Source organism: Thalassophryne amazonica, chromosome 18 (assembly GCF_902500255.1).
Source record: "Thalassophryne amazonica chromosome 18, fThaAma1.1, whole genome shotgun sequence".
Lineage (NCBI taxonomy): Eukaryota > Metazoa > Chordata > Actinopteri > Batrachoidiformes > Batrachoididae > Thalassophryne > Thalassophryne amazonica.
In genome coordinates, this window is record NC_047120.1 from 18,087,595 (window position 1) to 18,109,938 (window position 22,344).

The following is a 22,344-nucleotide window of genomic DNA, read 5'->3' on the forward strand; positions in this document are numbered from 1 at the left end:
GGAGAAAATCACGAAATACTAAGACCTTAAAAATGATCTACGAATAACGTGGTCATTGAAAGAAATTGATATCATACCAGTTGTGGTGGGAGCAACAGGGCTTATGAAGAAGAACCTGAAGAAATATCTTGAGGCAATCCCTGGTCACCCAAGTGCCCATGAGGTGCAGATATCCGCAGTTAAAGGAACAGTTACCATCTTGAAGAGAGCCCTCGGATACAATGCCAGTAATGATTAATGATTAGGATGCAACTGTAGACCCCAGGTTTGGGGCCCATTGCACTCTGTAAAAAAGAAATTGAAGAGAAATAAAAAAAGGCAAAAAGCATTTGTCTGTTCTGAGTGTGGTTAAAAAATTTGGACTAAAGAGCACTCTGAACAAACACATGATAATTCATACAAGGCAAAAAGCATTTGTCTGTTGTGAGTGTGGTCAAAGATTTGGACTAAAGAGCAACCTGAACACACACATGCCAATTCATACAGGGCAACAGAGGTGGGTTGGAGTTCCTACTGGACACGAGCCTCGAGTGTCCTCGGCCCCACTGTGAAGGGGTTTGCCAGGAGGGATCTTGGTATGAGGATGTTTCAAAAGAAACAAACCCTAGCTAAAAACCTCCACAAAGTGCCTAGGCACCAGGGCGTATGAAGAAAATGGTGTGCAACTTCTCCCAGTGCTGCGGGGAGGACATCTCTTCTGTAGCAGCACTCAGCTGGGTCATCACCAGATCAGCGGTGTCATCCACCAGATAGTTCTGATCCTGGACCCCAGCAACAACACCATCAATGGGCTAAAAGCATCCAGTGAAACGCATCATTGTAATTGGTCCATTGGGGAGAAGAAAAAGATCTCTCACTGCTTCGCTTACTCAAACTTGAGAAGTCGGGCAGGAGATCAAAGGCAGTATTTGAGGAGAAGAAGGGTCACCATCTTGAAGAGAGCCCCTCGGATACAAAGTCAGTAATGTTAAGGGTGCAGCTTTAGACCCCGGGTCTGGGGCCCACTGCACTCTTGTAGAAGGAAATTCAAGGCAAATGAAAAAAAAAAAAACGGCAACAAAACTTGCAAGACAGACCAGAGAACAATACAGCAAAAGAGAAGGAAAACATCGAGTGGAAAGATGGAAACAGCACAAAAGAGCCAGACGTTTCCAAGAAGAGCTCGAAAAGGAATACATCGACAAAGTTGGATCAATGCAGTGGCTAAAAAATGGAAAACTTGGTTTTGATGGAGAAAGAATTCTGATTGGAGCACAAGATCAGGGACTTCTAACAGATGGCTTCAAAAAAATGGCAGGGATCTCACAGAATGATAAATGCCGATTCTGTCATACAGCTGTTGAGTGTAAACCATCTAACGTCAACATGCCAGATCCTCATGGCAGATGGGCATTATACATCCAGACACAACAAGATCTGTCAATATCTCCACTGGAAGGTCTGCAAGGAACTGGAGATGGAAGTCAAAGAACATGTCTGGGAGCACGAGCCAGCACCAGTCTCATCCAACGGAAAAGTAACGATCTTCTACGACAAAGAGATCCCAGCAGGAAGAAACATTGAAGGAGGTGCAATCAAACCTGATATTGTCATCTGGAACAAGCAAGAGAAAACAGCCAAAATCATCGATGTGACAGTCCCCAATGACTACGGCCTGAATCGAGCGGAAAGGGGAAAGATCTCGAAATACCAAGACCTGAAAAATGACCTACGAACAACATGGTCATTGAAAGACATCGATATCATCCCAGTTGTGGTGGGAGCAACAGGCCTGATGAAGAAGAACCTGAAGAAATATCTTGAGGCAATCCCCGGTCACCCAAGTGTACATGAGGTGCAGTTGTCTGCAATTAAGGGAACTATCACCATCTTGAAGAGAGCCCTCGGATACAATGCCAGATCTGGTTAGGATAACTATAGAGCCTAGGGTGCAACTTTGGACCCCAGGTTTGGGGCCCATTGCATTCTACTAAAAAGGCATCAAAGATAAATGAAAAACCAAAGGCAAAAAGCATTTGTCTGTTCTGAGTGTGGTCAAAGATTTGGACTAAAGAGCAACCTGAACACACACATAATTCATACAGAATTCACAAAAAGAATGCGCTGTTAGCTTCGGTCGCGTTAGGACCAGTTATTTTTGGCTCCAACAACGCTGCTTTTAAAGTAGAATTCCTTCGTGAAGAGGTCTTCTTACAAACATGTCTGAAATCCAGCAGTTGAGGGACATGTTGAAACTACAGAGAACACCTGCTGATGAAGGAATGATCACAGACCAGGAAGAAGAAATGTGTCATTTAAAAGAAGAGAACAAAAGAGACATGCAGCCGTTGTTGGAGATTAAAGAAGAAACTCTCCCTGAACACCAGGAATGGAATCTGAGTGTTGACCAGGAGGACATTAAAGAAGAAGAGAAGCTGTGGATAAGTCAGCAGGGAGAGCAGCTTCAGCAGCTGGAGGAGGCAGATCTCACCAAGTTTGGTTGCACTGCCGTCCCTGTGAAGAGTGAAAATGATGATGAAAAACCAGAGTCATCACAGCTTCATCAAAGCCGAAGTGATGAGAGCAGAGAGGCTGAGCCTGTAGCCAGCAGCTCATCTGTACACAGAACACTGACAGCAGAAGCTGATGGAGAGGACGATTTAGGACCACAACCAGCCAGCAACTCAGGTCCAAACAGTCATTTACAACCAGATACCAGTGGCAGGAGTTCAGACAGTTCTGGAACTGAACAGAAGGACACTCGGCTGGATAATCCACCAGATCAGCATAGTTTTGATCCTGGACTCCAGCAACAACAGCATCAATGGGCCAGAAGAAACCAATGAAACTACGCCACAGTAAATTGGACCATTGATGAGAAGAAAAAGATCTTTCACTGCTTCACTTACTCAAGGCATGAGAAGTGGAGCAGAAAGAAAAAGCCAGTATTTGAAGAGCTCATAAAAGAAGCGGATCTACCATCACAAAAGAAAGAAGCCACCACAACTACAAAACTGGAATCGATCGCCTCACAAATTGCAAAATATCTGACAGCAGAGGAAAAAAAAAGAAAAAAAAAAGGAAGAAGCCCAAAAAGAAGCGATAAAAGATTATCAGTTGATGGATAAAGGGAAGCAACTCCAGTTTGAAAGTAGTCAGTGGAAGAGGGAGGAAGAGTGGATACTGCTGTGGGCAAAGGAATATGCCAAAATGAAATACCCCAAAAAACCAGACAAAGACATCTAGAGAATGGCAAAAAATATTCCACCACCACTGCCCAAGTAAGAAAGACATCCCAAATAAGACTCTCACCACCCAAACATCCAACTTATCAAACAAAAACATTTCTTGGAGGATGAAAGAAAAGCAATGCAACAGAAGGTTGGGCAAATGATCAGAGACGGCATCTGCCCTCTGACGCAACCCATTGCCCCACCAAAAATGATTGCCCTCAAAAAAAGTACATCCCCGAAAAAACAAACCATCCACTGCCCCCCGAAAAAACAAACCATTCACTGCCCCCAGAAAAAATGAACCATTCACTACCCTCCGAAAAAACGTACAACTCACTGCCCCCCGACAAAACGAGCAACTTCACTGCCCCCTGAAAAAACGAGCAACTTCACTGCCCCCCGAAAAAGCGAGCAACTTCACTGCCCCCCGAAAAAACGAGCAACTTCACTGCCCCCAGAAAAAACGAACCATTCACTGCCCCCAGAAAAAACGAACCATTCACTGCCTCCCGAAAAAAACGAACCATTCACTGGCCCCCGAAAAAAACGAACCATTCACTGCCCCCCGAAAAAACGAGCAACTCACTGCCCCCCGAAAAATGAGCAGTTCACCAGCTCATCTACAAAAACAATATACAGGTGCACACAGACCCAGAACAGCAGGAACTAGAAGAGGAATTGGCAAATAAGATTGAAGAAACAAGAAAAATGGACATGAAAGAGCGCCCAAAGCTGACTAAACTAAAGGAGAATGCAAAATTCAAAAATATCCTGCAAAAAGTTAACATAGGACTGACCAAACCGGTTCCAAAAGGAACCACATTGACAGAGTTAAACTCGTAAATTATGGAGTGGGCATGGTACATACAAAGTAAATTAGCCCCACAAAATTTGGAGAGAAACGGAAACACATAAGAAAAGAATACCATGCCACGATGGAAAAAGAAATTACAACAAAAAATCAGCCCGCCTAAGAGCAGAGATCTCCAAATGGCCTCATTTTTGGGAAACAAAAAACCACAAAAAGATCTCTTAAAAAAGTAAATCACACTAAAAGAAAATACAATGTTGAAGACAAACAGCTAGGTGGAAGGCTGGCTGAACATCAAGCCTTAGTAAAAGCTTTCGCAGCACAAATTAAGAACAAAGACAAGAAAATACAAGCAAAACAAACTATTTGCAAAAAATCCCAGACTAGTGTACAGAAAGCTGGCAAACGACACAATAGAAGTACAACAGCCACCTGAGAGAGAGGAAATTGAAAAATTCTGGAGACCACTCTTTGAAGATCCAAAACAACACCAAGAGGCTGAGTGGATTGAAAAAATTAAACAGAAAAACAAAGACAAACAACAAATGCCAGCAATTGTAATCACTGAAGAGGAGATCAGAAAGAAAATGAGTGAATACAGTAACTTCAAGGCACCTGGCATCGACAAAATCCCAAATTTTTGGTTGAAAAGGCTGACAGCATTGCACCACCATTATCCCGTGGCTTCACAAAAATATTGAACGGAGAAGACGACACACGAGACTGGTTAACGACTGGGAACACAAGCCTACTACCAAAGACCAAGGAAGCACAGCTGCCTATCAACAACATACAAGTGGCTGACAGGAATCATAGCTGATCCCATTTATGAACATCTTGACACTGGTGGCTACCTGGAACGTGAACAGAAAGGTTCTTTCAGAAAAAGATTTGGAGCTAAAGACCAATTACTGATAGACAAAGCTATCCTGGAGGACTGCAAAAAAAGGAGGCGGAACATCAGCATGGCTTGGATTGATTACAAAAAGGCATTTGACAGCGTGCCACACTCCTGGATCATGAAGTGCTTAGAATGCTACAACATCAATGAGGAAATAAAATCTTTCCTGAGAGCACAAATGAACAAGTGGAACACCACCATCACACAGAGGGACAAATAATAATCCCAGACATATGAGTTCAGAGAGGGATATTCCAAGGAGACAGCCTTTTGCCAATTTTATTCTGCTTAACCATAGACCCACTCAGCAAGATCCTGAAGGAGCATGACATTGGGTATGACTTAAGTAGAGGCAGAGGAAGGAAAAATCTAAAACTTGTGAACCATCATTTAAAATTTTTGCCGACTCAGAAGAGGGACTAGTCAACTCATGGAAACAGTCCATAAGTTCTCCAAAGAAATTGGTATGGAATTTGGAATTGATAAATGCACAATCAAAAAGGTAAAAAGAAAAAAACAGAAAACATACAGTTGGATGAAGGGAGCTACATGGAAGATTTGGCTGAAGACTCCACATACAAATACTTGGGAATTGAAGAAAATTCTATAATAGAGCACAAGAAAATGAGAAGGAAAACAACACAAGAATACCTAAACCGCTTAAAAAAGATCTGCAAAACAGAGTTGATGCCAAAGAACCAGATCACAGCCATAAACCAGTTTGCAATATCAGTGGTGACCTATGGGTTTGGCATAGTAGACTTGCCACAGCATGAGCTTAATAAGTTGGACACGAAAACCAGGAAGATGCTCACCCTCCACACCTTCACAGAGTCACGTACAGAAATCAGTGCATGGACAGAATATATCTCCCTCGTAGAGAAGGCAATCTGGGTCTCACTGAAATCAACCAGGCCTACAGAGTATCGATAATAAGTATTGGACAGTACTTAAAGAGCTCTGAAGAAAATGAAAAAGATTGCACAACATCATGAGAAGAGCTTATCCGAACAGACCTCAGCCATCAAACTGGCAAAAAACTTTGGCGGAGGACTTCTACAAGAGAGAGAAAGCAACAATCTGACACCTGCAACAAAACTTACAAGACAGACCAGAGAACAGTACAGCAAAAGAGAACGAAAACATCAAGTGGACAGATGGAAACGGCACAAAAGGGCAGGACGATTCCAAGAAGAGCTCGAAAAGGAATGCGTTGACAAAGTTGGATCAATGCAGTGACTGAAAAATGGCGAAACAATTCTAATTGGAGCATAAGATAAGGGACTTCAAAAAATGGCAGGGATCTCACAAAATGACAAATGCTGATTCTGTCATACAGCTGTTGAAAGTGTAAACCACCTAACATCAGCATGCCAGATCCTCATGGCAGACGGACATTATGTATCCCGACACAACAAGATCTATCAATATCTCTACTGGAAAGTATGCAAGGAACTGGAGATGGAAGTCATGGAAAACGTCTGGGAGTATGAGCCAGCACCAGTCTCGTCCAGTGGAAAAGTAACTGTCTTCTACGACAAAGCGATCCCAGCAGGAAGACGTATCGAAGGAGGTGCAATCAAACCTGATATTGTCATCTGGAACAAGCAAGACAAAATAGCCAAAATCATCGATGTGACAGTCCCCAATCACTGTGGCCTGAATCGAGCTGAAAAGGGAAAGATCATGAAATACCAAGACCTGGAAAAAATGACCTACAAACAATATGGTCATTGAAAGACATCGATATCATTCCAGTTGTGATGGGGGCAACAGGCCTGATGAAGAACCTGAAGAAATACCTTGAGGCAATCCCCGATTGCCCAAGCGCACATTAGGTGCAGTTGTCTGCAAATAAGGGAACAATCACCATCTTGAGCAGAGCCCTCGGATACAGTGCCACCTATGGTTAGGGTAATTATAGAGCCTAGGGTGCAACTTTAGACCCCGGGTCTGGGGCCCACTGCATTCTATTAAAAAGAAGTCAAAGATAAATGAAATAAAGACAAAAAAACATTTCTTTGTTAGGAGTGTGGCCAAAGATTTGAACAAAAGGGCAACCTGAATGAACACATGATAATTCATACCAGACACAAAGCAACAGGCCTGATGAAGAAGAACCTATAGAAATACCTTGAGGCAATCCCCGGTCATCCAAGTGCACATGAGGTGCAGTTGTCTGCAATTAAGGGAACGATCACCATCTTGAAGAGAGCCCTCGGATACAATGCCAGATCTGGTTAGGATAACTATAGAGCCTAGGGTGCAACTTTAGACCCCAGGTTTGGGGCCCATTGCATTCTACTAAAAAGACATCAAAGATAAATGAAAAACCAAAAACACAAACGAAATACCAAAACCCTAAAAGTCATCTACAAACAGCGTGGTCATAGAAAGCAATTGATACAGGGGTTAAAGTTCTCCATCGCTATGACTGATTTCCTTCAATTGGTCTCAGAGCCAGTTCTAGTCGTTTTGCTGCCCGAGGCCTCGGATTTGCTGTGGCAAACCCACGTGTGCAAACAAGGGAACAGCCAAAGGGACTTACTTCTTTAGGCAAGATTATGATTTAGATCATAGATTGACAACAGCTGTATGACAGACCTTTAATTGTTGAAAGGTTTAATTAAAGCTTTAATTGTTGATCAAATACACATTAAAATAACATAAATAACAATTAAAAATAATTCAATGAAATAACAAATAAAACCAGAATTCCTTTGTAGATCTTATGCAAATATTTTGAAAGTCTGGACAGCTTCCATAATATGACCAATAAAAAGGTGCTGTTCAAACAAGATAAAACACTGCAATATAACATAACAGAATACAAAAGTTGCAGTGCAGATTTAACTCAGTCAGTCCCAATGGCAGCAATTGTTTTGTTTTTTCAGCAACATAAATTGAAATGGTGCTACAGTCAGTGAATACTTTGTATTTGTAAACAATGGTCCTTATAGAAGCAGAATGTGCAAACAAGATGACAAAACTATAATGTACCACTCAAGCTTATCCAAATCTAGTCTACCTTGACTGTCTGCCTTATAACAGCACGGGGGTCCATCATGACACCGTGCAGCTCCACCTTGAATTATGACGTCACGTGAAATCTCTGAGTAGGATTTCCTAGTCACGAGTCATCTTCAACTGCTTATCCAGGATCAGGTCGTGGAGCAACAGCTCCAGTAGAAGACCCCAAACTTAGCTTTTACCGGTGTAACAGTATATCTCCCCCCCCTGGAAATCCCCCACCCCACCCCTGACAGGTAACATTCCTACAGGGCAGCACTGATTAACCCAAACCTTGATGAGACCCAATCAGGGTAACCTTTAAACTCCTATATTTCATGGATGTTTTGTGGTCCCAGATGAAGCAGTTTGATTGATGGTGAACAACATTGGTATTCTTTCTGTATGTATCTATAGCTATCTACAATAGTAATACAGTGGCTTGCAATAGTATTCGGACCCTTGGTATTTCAAACATTTTAATTTATTTATGCCATTTCAAATATAAAAAGTAAATCAGACCTCTCAGTATAAAACTTTCTAAAATGATCTTCCTTAAACTCAAAGTCAAACCAAATTTCTACAACTTCATATAAATTAATTAAGAATATAAAAGCCAAGATGATGGGTTGCATAAGTAATGGGCCCCTTTGGTATAATACCTGTAAATAGCCAGTTTTCTTCAGACGAGCCAGGGGACGGATACATGAACATTTCCAAGTCACTGAATATGTCTTAGACTTTATTTACATCAATTATGAAGAAATATAAACAGCATGGCACTCTATAGTAAATCTGTGTGGAGTAGACAGTTCTCAAAAACTGAGTGAGTCTGCAAGAAGTAGAAGAGTGAGGAAAGCTACCAGGACACCCAGACCATGGAAATAGAGACTGGAATTGATGTCACGTGACTAGCGGCGTGCTGCATGGCGGCCATTACTAAGGGTGGAGAGAGCGCCTTGAGCCAGTTAAACAGAAGCGAAATGAGAGGAAAAAAGGCAGCCAGTTCTTCACCATCAACTGCACCAACTACAAAAACAAATTCTCCAGTACTAAAATGAACTGTACAATAGCCTTAATGTAATTATGTAAAACAAATGTCTGTTTTAAAGTCGTTATGTCGCAATTTAATATCAATATACTGAGACTATAACTCAACGCCTAAGTTCTTTTCATTAAGCTGCGTTCACATGCATACAGATACAAAACAAAAATGTTTAAATATAGTTATGTATATATACTTGCACTTGTTGTTTAATATGATATGTACATGGTGGTCACAGGAGGCATTTAAATTTGAACAGTGTGGTTGGAGGGGATGGAGGAGGTACTTTTTACCCTGACTGATGGTCAAAAGTTATAAATTCTGAATGGCTTTATATCTACTTGTAATAAAATGTTAGTAAAAATTTTATATATATATATATATATATATATATATATATATATATATACACGTTGTTGTCATTAAAAGACGAGCAATAATATTACAGTGGAAAAAGCAGCAAGGTAAATGAGCACAATGGCAAGGCATACTTCAGATTTATATTTTAATACATAAGGATTTTTTATCCAATCAATCAATCAATCATTTTTTTTATATATATATATATAGCGCCAAATCACAACAAACAGTTGCCCCAAGGCGCTTTATATTGTAAGGCAAGGCCATACAATATGTAAAACCCCAACAGTCAAAACGACCCCCTGTGAGCAAGCACTTGGCTACAGTGGGAAGGAAAAACTCCCTTTTAACAGGAAGAAGCCTCCAGCAGAACCAGGCTCAGGGAGGGGCAGTCTTCTGCTGGGACAGGTTGGGGCTGAGGGAGAGAACCAGGAAAAAGACATGCTGTGGAGGGGAGCAGAGATCGATCACTAATGATTAAATGCAGAGTGGTGCATACAGAGCAAAAAGAGAAAGAAACAGTGCATCATGGGAAGCCCCCAGCAGTCTAAGTCTATAGCAGCATAACTAAGGGATGGTTCAGGGTCACCTGATCCAGCCCTAACTATAAGCTTTAGCAAAAAGGAAAGTTTTAAGCCTAATCTTAAAAGTAGAGAGGGTGTCCGTCTCCCTGATCTGAATTGGGAGCTGGTTCCACAGGAGAGGAGCCTGAAAGCTGAAGGCTCTGCCTACCATTCTACTCTTACAAACCCTAGGAACTACAAGTAAGCCTGCAGTCTGAGAGCGAAGCGCTCTATTGGGGTGATATGGTACTACAAGGTCCCTAAGATAAGATGGGACCTGATTATTCAAAACCTTATAAGTAAGAAGAAGAATTTTAAATTCTATTCTAGAATTAACAGGAAGCCAATGAAGAGAGGCCAATATGGGTGAGATATGCTCTCTCCTTCTAGTCCCCGTTAGTACTCTAGCTGCAGCATTTTGAATTAACTGAAGGCTTTTCAGGGAACTTTTAGGACAACCTGATAATAATGAATTACAATAGTCCAGCCTAGAGGAAATAAATGCATGAATTAGTTTTTCAGCATCACTCTGAGACAAGACCTTTCTAATTTTAGAGATATTGCGTAAATGCAAAAAAGCAGTCCTACATATTTGTTTAATATGCACTTTGAATGACATATCCTGATCAAAAATGACTCCAAGATTTCTCACAGTATTACTAGAGGTCAGGGTAATGCCATCCAGAGCAAGGATCTGGTTAGACACCATGTTTCTAAGATTTGTGGGGCCAAGTACAATAACTTCAGTTTTATCTGAGTTTAAAAGCAGGAAATTAGAGGTCATCCATGTCTTTATGTCTGTAAGACAATCCTGCAGTTTAGCTAATTGGTGTGTGTCCTCTGGCTTCATGGATAGATAAAGCTGGGTATCATCTGCGTAACAATGAAAATTTAAACAATACCGTCTAATAATACTGCGTAAGGGAAGCATGTATAAAGTGAATAAAATTGGTCCTAGCACAGAACCTTGTGGAACTCCATAATTAACCTTAGTCTGTGAAGAAGATTTCCCATTTACAAATTGTAATCTATTAGATAAATATGATTCAAACCCCCGCAGTGCCTTTAATACCTATGGCATGCTCTAATCTCTGTAATAACATTTTATGGTCAACAGCATCAAAAGCAGCACTGAGGTCTAACAGAACAAGCACAGAGATGAGTCCACTGTCTGAGGCCATAAGAAGATCATTTGTAACCTTCACTAATGCTGTTTCTGTACTATGATGAATTCTAAAACCTGACTGAAACTCTTCAAATAGACCATTCCTCTGCAGATGATCAGTTAGCTGTTTTACAACTACCCTTTCAAGAATTTTTGAGAGAAAAGGAAGGTTGGAGATTGGCCTATAATTAGCTAAGATAGCTGGGTCAAGTGATGGCTTTTTAAGTAATGGTTTAATTACTGCCACCTTAAAAGCCTGTGGTACATAGCCAACTAACAAAGATAGATTGATCATATTTAAGATCGAAGCATTAAATAATGGTAGGGCTTCCTTGAGCAGCCTGGTAGGAATGGGGTCTAATAGACATGTTGATGGTTTGGATGAAGTAACTAATGAAAATAACTCAGACAGAACAATCGGAGAGAAAGAGTCTAACCAAATACCGGCATCACTGAAAGCAGCCAAAGATAACGATACGTCTTTGGGATGGTAATGAGTAATTTTTTCTCTAATAGTTAAAATTTTGTTAGCAAAGAAAGTCATGAAGTCATTACTAGTTAAAGTTAATGGAATACTCAGCACAATAGAGCTCTGACTCTTTGTCAGCCTGGCTACAGTGCTGAAAAGAAACCTGGGGTTCTTATTTTCTTCAATTAGTGATGAGTAGAAAGATGTCCTAGCTTTACGGAGGGCTTTTTTATAGAGCAACAGACTCTTTTTCCAGGCTAAATGAAGATCTTCTAAATTAGTGAGACGCCATTTCCTCTCCAATTTACGGGTTATCTGCTTTAAGCTGCGAGTTTGTGAGTTATACCACGGAGTCAGGCACTTCTGATTTAAAGCTGTCTTTTTCAGAGGAGCTACAGCATCCAAAGTTGTCTTCAATGAGGATGTAAAACTATTGACGAGATACTCTATCTCACTTACAGAGTTTAGGTAGCTACTCTGCACTGTGTTGGTATATGGCATTAGAGAACATAAAGAAGGAATCATATCGTTAAACCTAGTTACAGCGCTTTCTGAAAGACTTCTAGTGTAATGAAACTTATTCCCCACTGCTGGGTAGTCCATCAGAGTAAATGTAAATGTTATTAAGAAATGATCAGACAGAAGGGAGTTTTCAGGGAATACTGTTAAGTCTTCAATTTCCATACCATAAGTCAGAACAAGATCTAAGATATGATTAAAGTGGTGGGTGGACTCATTTACATTTTGAGCAAAGCCAATAGAGTCTAATAATAGATTAAATGCAGTGTTGAGGCTGTCATTCTCAGCATCTGTGTGGATGTTAAAATCGCCCACTATAATTATCTTATCTGAGCTAAGCACTAAGTCAGACAAAAGGTCTGAAAATTCACAGAGAAACTCACAGTAACGACCAGGTGGATGATAGATAATAACAAATAAAACTGTTTTTTGGGACTTCCAATTTGGATGGACAAGACTAAGAGTCAAGCTTTCAAATGAATTAAAGCTCTGTCTGGGTTTTTGATTAATTAATAAGCTGGAATGGAAGACTGCTGCTAATCCTCCGCCTCGGCCTGTGCTACGAGCATTCTGACAGTTAGTGTGACTCGGGGGTGTTGACTCATTTAAACTAACATATTCATCCTGCTGTAACCAGGTTTCTGTAAGGCAGAATAAATCAATATGTTGATCAATTATTATATAATTTACCAACAGGGACTTAGAAGAGAGAGACCTAATGTTTAATAGACCACATTTAACTGTTTTAGTCTGTGGTGCAGTTGAAGGTGCTATATTATTTTTTCTTTTGAATTTTTATGCTTAAATAGATTTTTACTGGTTATTGGTGGTCTGGGAGCAGGCACCGTCTCTACGGGGATGGGGTAATGAGGGGATGGCAGGGGGAGAGAAGCTGCAGAGAGGTGTGTAAGACTACAACTCTGCTTCCTGGTCCCAACCCTGGATAGTCACGGTTTGGAGGATTTAAGAAAATTGGCCAGATTTCTAGAAATGAGAGCTGCTCCATCCAAAGTGGGATGGATGCCGTCTCTCCTAACAAGACCAGGTTTTCCCCAGAAGCTTTGCCAATTATCTATCAAGCCCACCTCATTTTTTGGACACCACTCAGACAGCCAGCAATTCAGGGAGAACATGCGGCTAAACATGTCACTCCCGGTCCGATTGGGGAGGGGCCCAGAGAAAACTACAGAGTCCGACATTGTTTTTGCAAAGTTACACACCGATTCAATGTTAATTTTAGTGACCTCCGATTGGCGTAACCGGGTGTCATTACTGCCGACGTGAATTACAATCTTACCAAATTTACGCTTAGCCTTAGCCAGCAGTTTCAAATTTCCTTCAGTGTCGCCTGCTCTGGCCCCCGGAAGACAATTGACTATGGTTGCTGGTGTCACTAACTTCACATTTCTCAAAACAGAGTCGCCAATAACCAGAGTTTGATCCTCGGCGGGTGTGTCGCCGAGTGGGGAAAAACGGTTAGAAATGTGAACGGGTTGGCGGTGTACACGGGGCTTCTGTTTAGAACTACGCTTCCTCCTCACAGTCACCCAGTCGGCCTGCTTTCCCGGCTGCTCGGGATCTGCCAGAGGGGAACTAACGGCGGCTAAGCTACCTTGGTCTGCACCGACTACAGGGGCCTGGCTAGCTGTAGAATTTTCCACGGTGCGGAGCCGAGTCTCCAATTCGCCCAGCCTGGCCTCCAAAGCTACGAATAAGCTACACTTATTACAAGTACTATTACTGCTAAAGGAGGCAGAGGAATAACTAAACATTTCACACCCAGAGCAGAAAAGTGCGGGAGAGACAGGAGAAGCCGCCATGCTAAATCGGCTAAGAGCTAGTAGCTGCGCTAAGCTAGCGGATTCCTAAAAACACGCAAAGTGAATAATGTGTAAATAATTTAGAGGTGATTCAGCAGAGGGAGTGCTTTAGTTAAGGCACGTTAAGATTACACTGGGGAAACAAATCGTTATCTAGATAACTAGATCAATCTAACTGCGCAGATTAAACAGCTAACAGATACAGCAAAACACCGCTGTGCTCCGGAACAGGAAGTGATACAATACCGCAGTGAGAGCCAACCACCAGTAGAGGCAAGCAAGAGTTAGTGAGGAGCTTGAATATAACTTACAAGGCTTCATTTCTAAAAATCCATCCAGAATTATGACAGGAAAAAAAAACATCACAGTAAATGAACAGAATGGCATATTTTCCCCAAATTTCCACACTTTACATAAAACATTTTTTTCTACCCAGACATGTATGGGTTCATTAGAAAGAGCAATTAAAGGCCTTTAAAACAAGCCTACGTTTATTAAAATATGTTAACAGATAGCGACAATAGAGAGAGAAAAGCATCACAGTTTGTCATAATTTCCCCAAATTTTTGCATTTTACATAAAGGTTTTTTTTTCACCCACACATGCATAGGTTCATTGGAAAGAGCTTTCAAATGGCTTTAAAACAAGCCTACATTTATTAAAATCCATTAATAGTGACACTAGTGCAAAAAAAGCGGTCCGTTTATTATTGATGATCGGCACATCTCCACCCTTAGTAATGTCGCCTTCCTGTCCTGAGCAACACTAATAGATTGAGGCACGCACGTCCATTCCAGTCTATATTTCCATGACCCAGACAACCCAGAAGTAGTTATAGTTTTCTGTGGCTGTAATTGGAGAAATTGTGCATAGTGTATGTTTTGCATTTTGAATCACCAGTTATACAGCTTCATGATGAAGTGGAAAAGAGGAGCATTTTCTTAAAAAGAAGAGCTGAAAGTTTAGCTACAATTTGCCAGAAGGTACATCTGGGATGCAAACCGAGATTTGATGTTGTGGTGAAAGAGAATCCTTCTCTGCTCTACTTCATCGTGAAGCTGTATAACTGGTGATACAAAATGCAAAATACACACTATGCACTATTTCTCCAGTAACAGCCACAGAAGCATGTAACCTCTTCTGAGTTGTATGGGTGTTTTGGTGGCTTTCTTCACTCTTCTCCATCTTGCACAGTCATTCAGTTTTTGAGAACTGTCTACTTCATACAGATTTACCATAGAGTGCCAAACTGTTTGCATTCCTTCATAATTGATGTAAATAAAGTCCAAGACATATTCAGTGACTTGGAAATGTTGATGTATCCATCCCCTGACTTGTATGAAGAAAACTGGCAATAAAACTGATTATTTACAGGTATTATACTAAAGGGGCCCATTACTTATGCAACCCAGCATCTTGGCTTTTATATTGTTAGAGGAATGGTCTATTTGAAGAGTTTCAGTCAGGTTTTAGAATTCATCATAGTACAGAAACAGCATTAGTGAAGGTTACAAATGATCTTCTTATGGCCTTGGACAGTGGACTCATCTCTGTGCTTGTTCTGTTAGACCTCAGTGCTGCTTTTGATACTGTTGACCATAAAATTTTATTACAGAGATTAGAGCATGCCATAGGTATTAAAGGCACTGCGCTGCGGTGGTTTGAATCATATTTGTCTAATAGATTACAATTTGTTCATGTAAATGGGGAATCTTCTTCACAGACTAAAGTTAATTATGGAGTTCCACAAGGTTCTGTGCTAGGACCAATTTTATTCACTTTATATATGCTTCCCTTAGGCAGTATTATTAGACGGTATTGCTTAAATTTTCATTGTTACGCAGATGATACCCAGCTTTATCTATCCATGAAGCCAGAGGACACACACCAATTAGCTAAACTGCAGGATTGTCTTACAGACATAAAGACATGGATGACCTCTAATTTCCTGCTTTTAAACTCAGATAAAACTGAAGTTATTGTACTTGGCCCCACAAATCTTAGAAACATGGTGTCTAACCAGATCCTTACTCTGGATGGCATTACCCTGACCTCTAGTAATACTGTGAGAAATCTTGGAGTCATTTTTGATCAGGATATGTCATTCAAAGCGCATATTAAACAAATATGTAGGACTGCTTTTTTGCATTTACGCAATATCTCTAAAATCAGAAAGGTCTTGTCTCAGAGTGATGCTGAAAAACTAATTCATGCATTTATTTCCTCTAGGCTGGACTATTGTAATTCATTATTATCAGGTTGTCCTAAAAGTTCCCTAAAAAGCCTTCAGTTAATTCAAAATGCTGCAGCTAGAGTACTGACGGGGACTAGAAGGAGAGAGCATATCTCACCTATATTGGCCTCTCTTCATTGGCTTCCTGTTAATTCTAGAATAGAATTTAAAATTCTTCTTCTTACTTATAAGGTTTTGAATAATCAGGTCCCATCTTATCTTAGGGACCTCGTAGTACCATATCACCCCAATAGAGCGCTTCGCTCTCAGACTGCAGGCTTACTTGTAGTTCCTAGGGTTTGTAAGAGTAGAATGGGAGGCAGAGCCTTCAGCTTTCAGGCTCCTCTCCTGTGGAACCAGCTCCCAATTCAGATCAGGGAGACAGACACCCTCTCTACTTTTAAGATTAGGCTTAAAACTTTCCTTTTTGCTAAAGCTTATAGTTAGGGCTGGATCAGGTGACCCTGAACCATCCCTTAGTTATGCTGCTATAGACGTAGACTGCTGGGGGGTTCCCATGATGCACTGTTTCTTTCTCTTTTTGCTCTGTATGCACCACTCTGCATTTAATCATTAGTGATCGATCTCTGCTCCCCTCCACAGCATGTCTTTTTCCTGGTTCTCTCCCTCAGCCCCAACCAGTCCCAGCAGAAGACTGCCCCTCCCTGAGCCTGGTTCTGCTGGAGGTTTCTTCCTGTTAAAAGGGAGTTTTTCCTTCCCACTGTAGCCAAGTGCTTGCTCACAGGGGGTCGTTTTGACCGTTGGGGTTTTACATAATTATTGTATGGCCTTGCCTTACAATATAAAGCGCCTTGGGGCAACTGTTTGTTGTGATTTGGCGCTATATAAAAAAAATTGATTGATTGATTGATTAATGGAAAATACTCCTATTTAGTTTTGCATAAAATATCCATAGTGTATGTATAGAACACACAGCACCATACCATCTTTATTTATAAAGCTCTTTACTACAACCATAGTTGACGCAATGTGCTGTACACTAAAACATGCAGTTAAAACATTAAGACATATATCTAGACAAGTTAATGAATATAGTGTGCGCGCACACAAACACACACAATAGTATGCAAAGAAACATATGTTTAAGAAACATAATCAAAATGAGGGGCCTATAATGTCTGCCACCTTTCTCAAATCTCTTTTGTACAAACTAGGTCATAAATATAGAGAGTGGCAGGAATTGACAGAGTAAAATAAATGTAGAATGAAATTGACAAATATGCTTATTGGAAACGGTGTGATTGTCACTGGGTGAGCAGCTTGGCAGGGGAAAGAATAAAGATCATAAAGATATCAATAAATTGTTTTTATCCACTAGGGCTATAATCTAAAGTTTGACTGAATTTAGGTGACATTTGACCTCAAGTGAAACACTGAAGGCCAAGGTTCTTCTCTGAGCTTCTCGCTTATCCCAGTTAATGGCTTATAAGCAAGGCCTATCACTATGTACAGGCCTTGGAGGCAAAATTTCAAAAGTTGTTTATTTGAATTTAGTGTTTGACCTTCCTGTGACCTTGATCCATCCTGGATATTCCCCCCGCCCCCGATATGTTTGTCTATGTATGCTTGTTTGTTTGTAATCATTGCATTTTTCACCTTTAACCTGCTGTGCAGCACAGTTTACATTGCACTCTTGCAACTTCACATATAGCAGCCCTAGTAAGGTACCTTTCAGTACACAAAAGGGTCAAGGTCACAGGAAGGTCAAACACTAAATTCAACTGAACAACTTTCCTGGTTGCAATTTTTGAAATTTTGCCTACAAGTTTGCCATGAACATAGTCATAGGCCTTCCCCATTACCTGGGATAAGCAACTGACCTTGACCTTCGGGGTTTCGCTTGAGGTCAGATATCACCTAAATTAGGTTAAACTTCAGATTACAGTAACACATGTCGTGTAATACACCAAATTAATAATATTTTATGATTACATTAGTACTAGCAGAATATAGTTATATGATTACAAATAGATAAAACTTTAATTATAAGTAAAATGTTCATTACAGCAAACTATTGCTATCATACTGGGTGTTGAAAAACTAACAAATTATTGTTTGCTTATTATCATACTGTCAGTATAATAAGAAGTAAACTGATTTTTGCAGGGTGAAGAAGGGTCTGTTCCAGGGACTTGGTTCTTTTGAATACATTTGATCTTCACTTTTTGGTGGGTTACTTGCCGTGTAGTTCAACACCAGTTGGGACTCTAAAGTTTGACGCATTCTTCATGCTACTGAAACTTGAAATCACTTTGCTGTAATATTTAGTGGATAAAAATGATCTGAGCACATCATTATTAATTCTTTCCCCAGCTGAGCTGCTCGTCCAGTAAGAATCACACTGTTTCAAATCATCATGTTTGTCAATGTCACGCTACATTTATATTATTCTCTTGATTCTTATCTGCCACTCTTTATATTTATGACCTATTTTTTACAAAACAGATTTGAGAAAGGTGGCAGACATTATAGGGCCCTCATTTTTATTATGTTTCTTAAACATATTGTTATATGGCTGGGGGGGCCTGGCTGCCTTTTTGTTTCTGTCCTTTGTTTCTCCTTCCAGGTGGCTTGCATTTGGAACTGAGTGGCTGTGTTGCTGAGTTTATCAGGACCTCACCCTGATCACCTGAGGCTGATCACCTGCGGCTCATCAGGACTCACAGCTGTGGTGCATCTGCATGGATTGGAACATGGTGGCATTTAAGACTGGAGTGCACAGTGTGTATTTGCCAGAGACTCGACCTTGTGACCAGATGGGTGAGATCGTCGTCTTGGGAGCCATCCCATCATCAGTGGATGCAGAGAACGTCCAGGTTTGATGCACGGTCTGTGAAAGAGGAGGGGGTGAGGTCTCACGCTCGTCAGCACACTTCCTGAGGTACGTTAGATTTTGTGACTAACATTTATACAGTCAGTAAATGTGGTGTCCCTCACACCTTTTTATATTGAGCTGTATGTTAGTCATGTATCAACTTCCACTGCAGTGGAGTTTTGTGAACTGGATGTTCCATGCCTGCAGGTTGGGAAGTTGATTAGTAATCAAGCCAGGAAGTGTTTGCTGTTTGTACACCTTTAAGTGTTCTCTCTGTGTGTAGAGTGTGGACTCACATAATGGTTCCTTCTTTCACAGACTCGGTTTGTTGCGGCCACCTGGGGGGTGTCGGCGGGGTCCTTGAGTCCGAACAGCTTCTGGCTCCGGACCGTTAGCGCTGCTGGGAGCGCACCACGCCAGACCGCACTTTGTTTTTTATGTATCACTGTTATGTATTAAATTCAGTTAGCCTTTGTACCGTGCTCTGCTTATTTCATACTGGGTCCTTCAAACGCTGGTCGGTTCTCCGAGCTGCGTCCGACACATAACACATATATTTCTTTGCATACTATTTTGTCTTGTGTTTGTGCGCTATATTTATTTATTAACTTGTTTAAATGTATGTCTTAATGTTTTAACTGTATGTTTTTATGTACACCACATTGGGTCAGCTTTGATTGTAGTAAAGTGCTTTATAAATAAAGATGGTGTGGTACTGTGTGCTCTATACATATACTGTGGATATTTTATGTAAAACTAAATTGGAGTATTTTCCATCACATCACGTATTTCAGGTTGTCAATCAGGTCCGTATATTTGTAGAGTATATTTGAAAGGTGGATTTAAAGATACTTCAGAATAGGAAATATTACTATTGTTGATAGCTGTATATACATGCAGAACGAATACATTATCGTTCACCGTCAAACTGCTTCACCTGTAACCATAAAACATAAATGAAATGTAGAGTTTAAAGGTTGTGCTATCCTGATTGGGCCTTATTAAGGTTTGGGTAAATCAGTGCTGCCCTGTAGGAATGTTGCCTGTCAGGGGTGGGGGAGAAGATTTTCAGGGAGGTAAGATATACTTTTACACCTGGTCTGGGGCCCATTGCATTTTATTAAACAGAAATCCAACAGAAAAAAAAAAAAAAAAACAAGTAAAAAGTGTGTGTCAGAAGCTTTGGACTAAAAGGTGGTGTGGTGTTTGGATGTTCATGGTTTTTCATCTGTCAATAAGGTGTTGCAGTAGTCGAGGTGTAAGATGGTATCTGTTTCAGGAGTCCTGCTGCATGCTGGGAAGCTTTCTGATTCTCTGAGTATTGTAATGTCTTAATGTTGAAATTGTAAATTTTGGATAAGAAGTGGACATTTTTTTGGGGGTGGGGGGGTGCTGAAAAGTGAAATTCATACAAAATGTTATTTTTGTTTTCTTCACTTATTCATGGATTTTTTTTTTTTCTTTTGCTTAATCTAACTTCTGTGCACAATTCTTCCTCACAAAATTATGCATTTCGTTGTAAACATAGGCTAGTTTGAAATATAATAAAATTCACCCAAAATGCTTCTTTTCCTCCAGTTTCTGATAAATTTTAATTGTGATGGTTTTGTTTGATTCATCAAAGCTCTGTTCTTGAATGCAGAAGATAGAAATTTGAAATTGGGGAAAATGTCAATTTTTGGTTATGAAAAACTATGAAATTCACTCAAAATTGAGTATGTTGCTGAATTCAAATTTTTTCTGATGGAAAAACAAGACGGCATTCAAGGAAATTTACAGATTGTCATTAAAATTTTGGAAAAGAACCTCAACGTCCAGCAAAAATATTTCAGCAAATTTCTGTCCCCTGATACAGTTGACACACTGCTGTCAACATTTCATCTGGTACTTCAGGTTTCATTCAAAAGTCTATTTACACAATAGTGTAAACACTAAAATGACTCTTATAAAATTTACAGCTGTTGGTAAAGAATTTTATTTGGGGTATGTCATCATTTTCTTCGCCTGCATAGTGCGGGGAAATAGTTGGGAGAATAAACTTGGGTGAGCTCTGGTTATTAATTAGAACCGGTTCATGATGTCTGCTGCTATACCGGTAAGGTCAGAGGTCGATGGTGGAGGTGGAACGAGGAGTGTCTTAAAGGGGAACAAAATTTTTCCTGAATCAGCGGTGTTTCTGATTCTGTTATGAAGACAATTTCGCAGCACAAATGCTGGAAGATCAACATGACAGAAGAGACGGACATGAACTGAGGACAACAGGGTGTTCAGGTTTACAATGAGTCATGTCTCGCTCCCCTCCAGACTTCCAGCTTTCACTCACACAGCCCCAGCGACCACCGAGGGACAAAGCGGGGCTCCCTCCCAGCCGGGCGTATGCCAGTCTGGGTGCCTCATGCCCCGCCTCGTCGGAGGAGTTTCATTCATCCTTGAACATCCATCCATCCATCTTCTACCGCTCAGTCCAAATAAGGGTCGCGGGGGGCTGGAGCCTATCCCAGCAGTCATAGTGCGTGAGACGGGGTACACCCAGGACAGGACACCAGTCTGCCGCAGGGCCACAAACAGACAAACAAACACAGACACACCCACACGCACACCTAAGGACAATTTAAAGATTCCAATCCACCTAACCCACATGTCTTAGGATGTGGGAGGAAACCGGAGCACCCGGAGGAAACCATCCTTGAACATTTTAGGGGAAAATCCACACTTTGCGTGCACGTGGTGTGTGATCACAGTGCTGTGTTGGAGGTTACAAATTGGCCCATTTTCGATTATGACTTGGGAATTCTCACGCTTGTCTTTACTGAGGGACAGAAAGTACGGAAGCGATTATACATGCACATAAATAAATAAAACAAACCTGATCTCATAATTACGTGATCTTCTCTCATAATTACGAGATCAGCAGTCTGATTTTTTTTTTTTTAATCCAGTGAATGCAATGCGCTTCCATAATTGGGAGCATTATAAGAAAGTTTAAAACTTATGGAACAGCTGCAAACCAACCTGACTGGAATAAAAACAATTTTTATCAAGGACCCTGAGGAACTCAGGATAGCTAAGAGAAACCCCTGTGTGACTGGAAGACACACTACAAGGAAAACCTAATGAAGGCTGGTACAAGTTCAGAGACAACTATAAGATGTGTACTGAATAAACAAGGACTTCGTGGCTGGACTCAAAGATGCTCTCCACTCTTGACCACAAGAACATCAAATGTCATCTAGAATATGTATATTTTAGATGCTTATTCCCAATCTTTTCCAAGCATCTGCTTGGCAGGACCACTTAAATTCAGATCAGAGAGGAGGACAAATATATTTATCATGAAAGAATTCATTTGAGTTCTTATTGTTCAGGCTTTTTATATAAAAATTTCTAAAATTCTGCCCTTT

The 22,344-nt window shown here is 40.7% G+C and overlaps 1 long non-coding RNA gene across 1 annotated transcript; it reads left to right on the forward strand.

The window, feature by feature from the left end:
* Positions 1–374: 374 nt before the first annotated feature.
* LOC117530511 lies at positions 375–7,016 on the forward strand. Its single transcript, XR_004566391.1, has 3 exons — positions 375–423; positions 1,337–1,338; positions 6,953–7,016. It is a non-coding gene; the product is annotated as an uncharacterized LOC117530511 (long non-coding RNA).
* Positions 7,017–22,344: the final 15,328 nt, after the last annotated feature.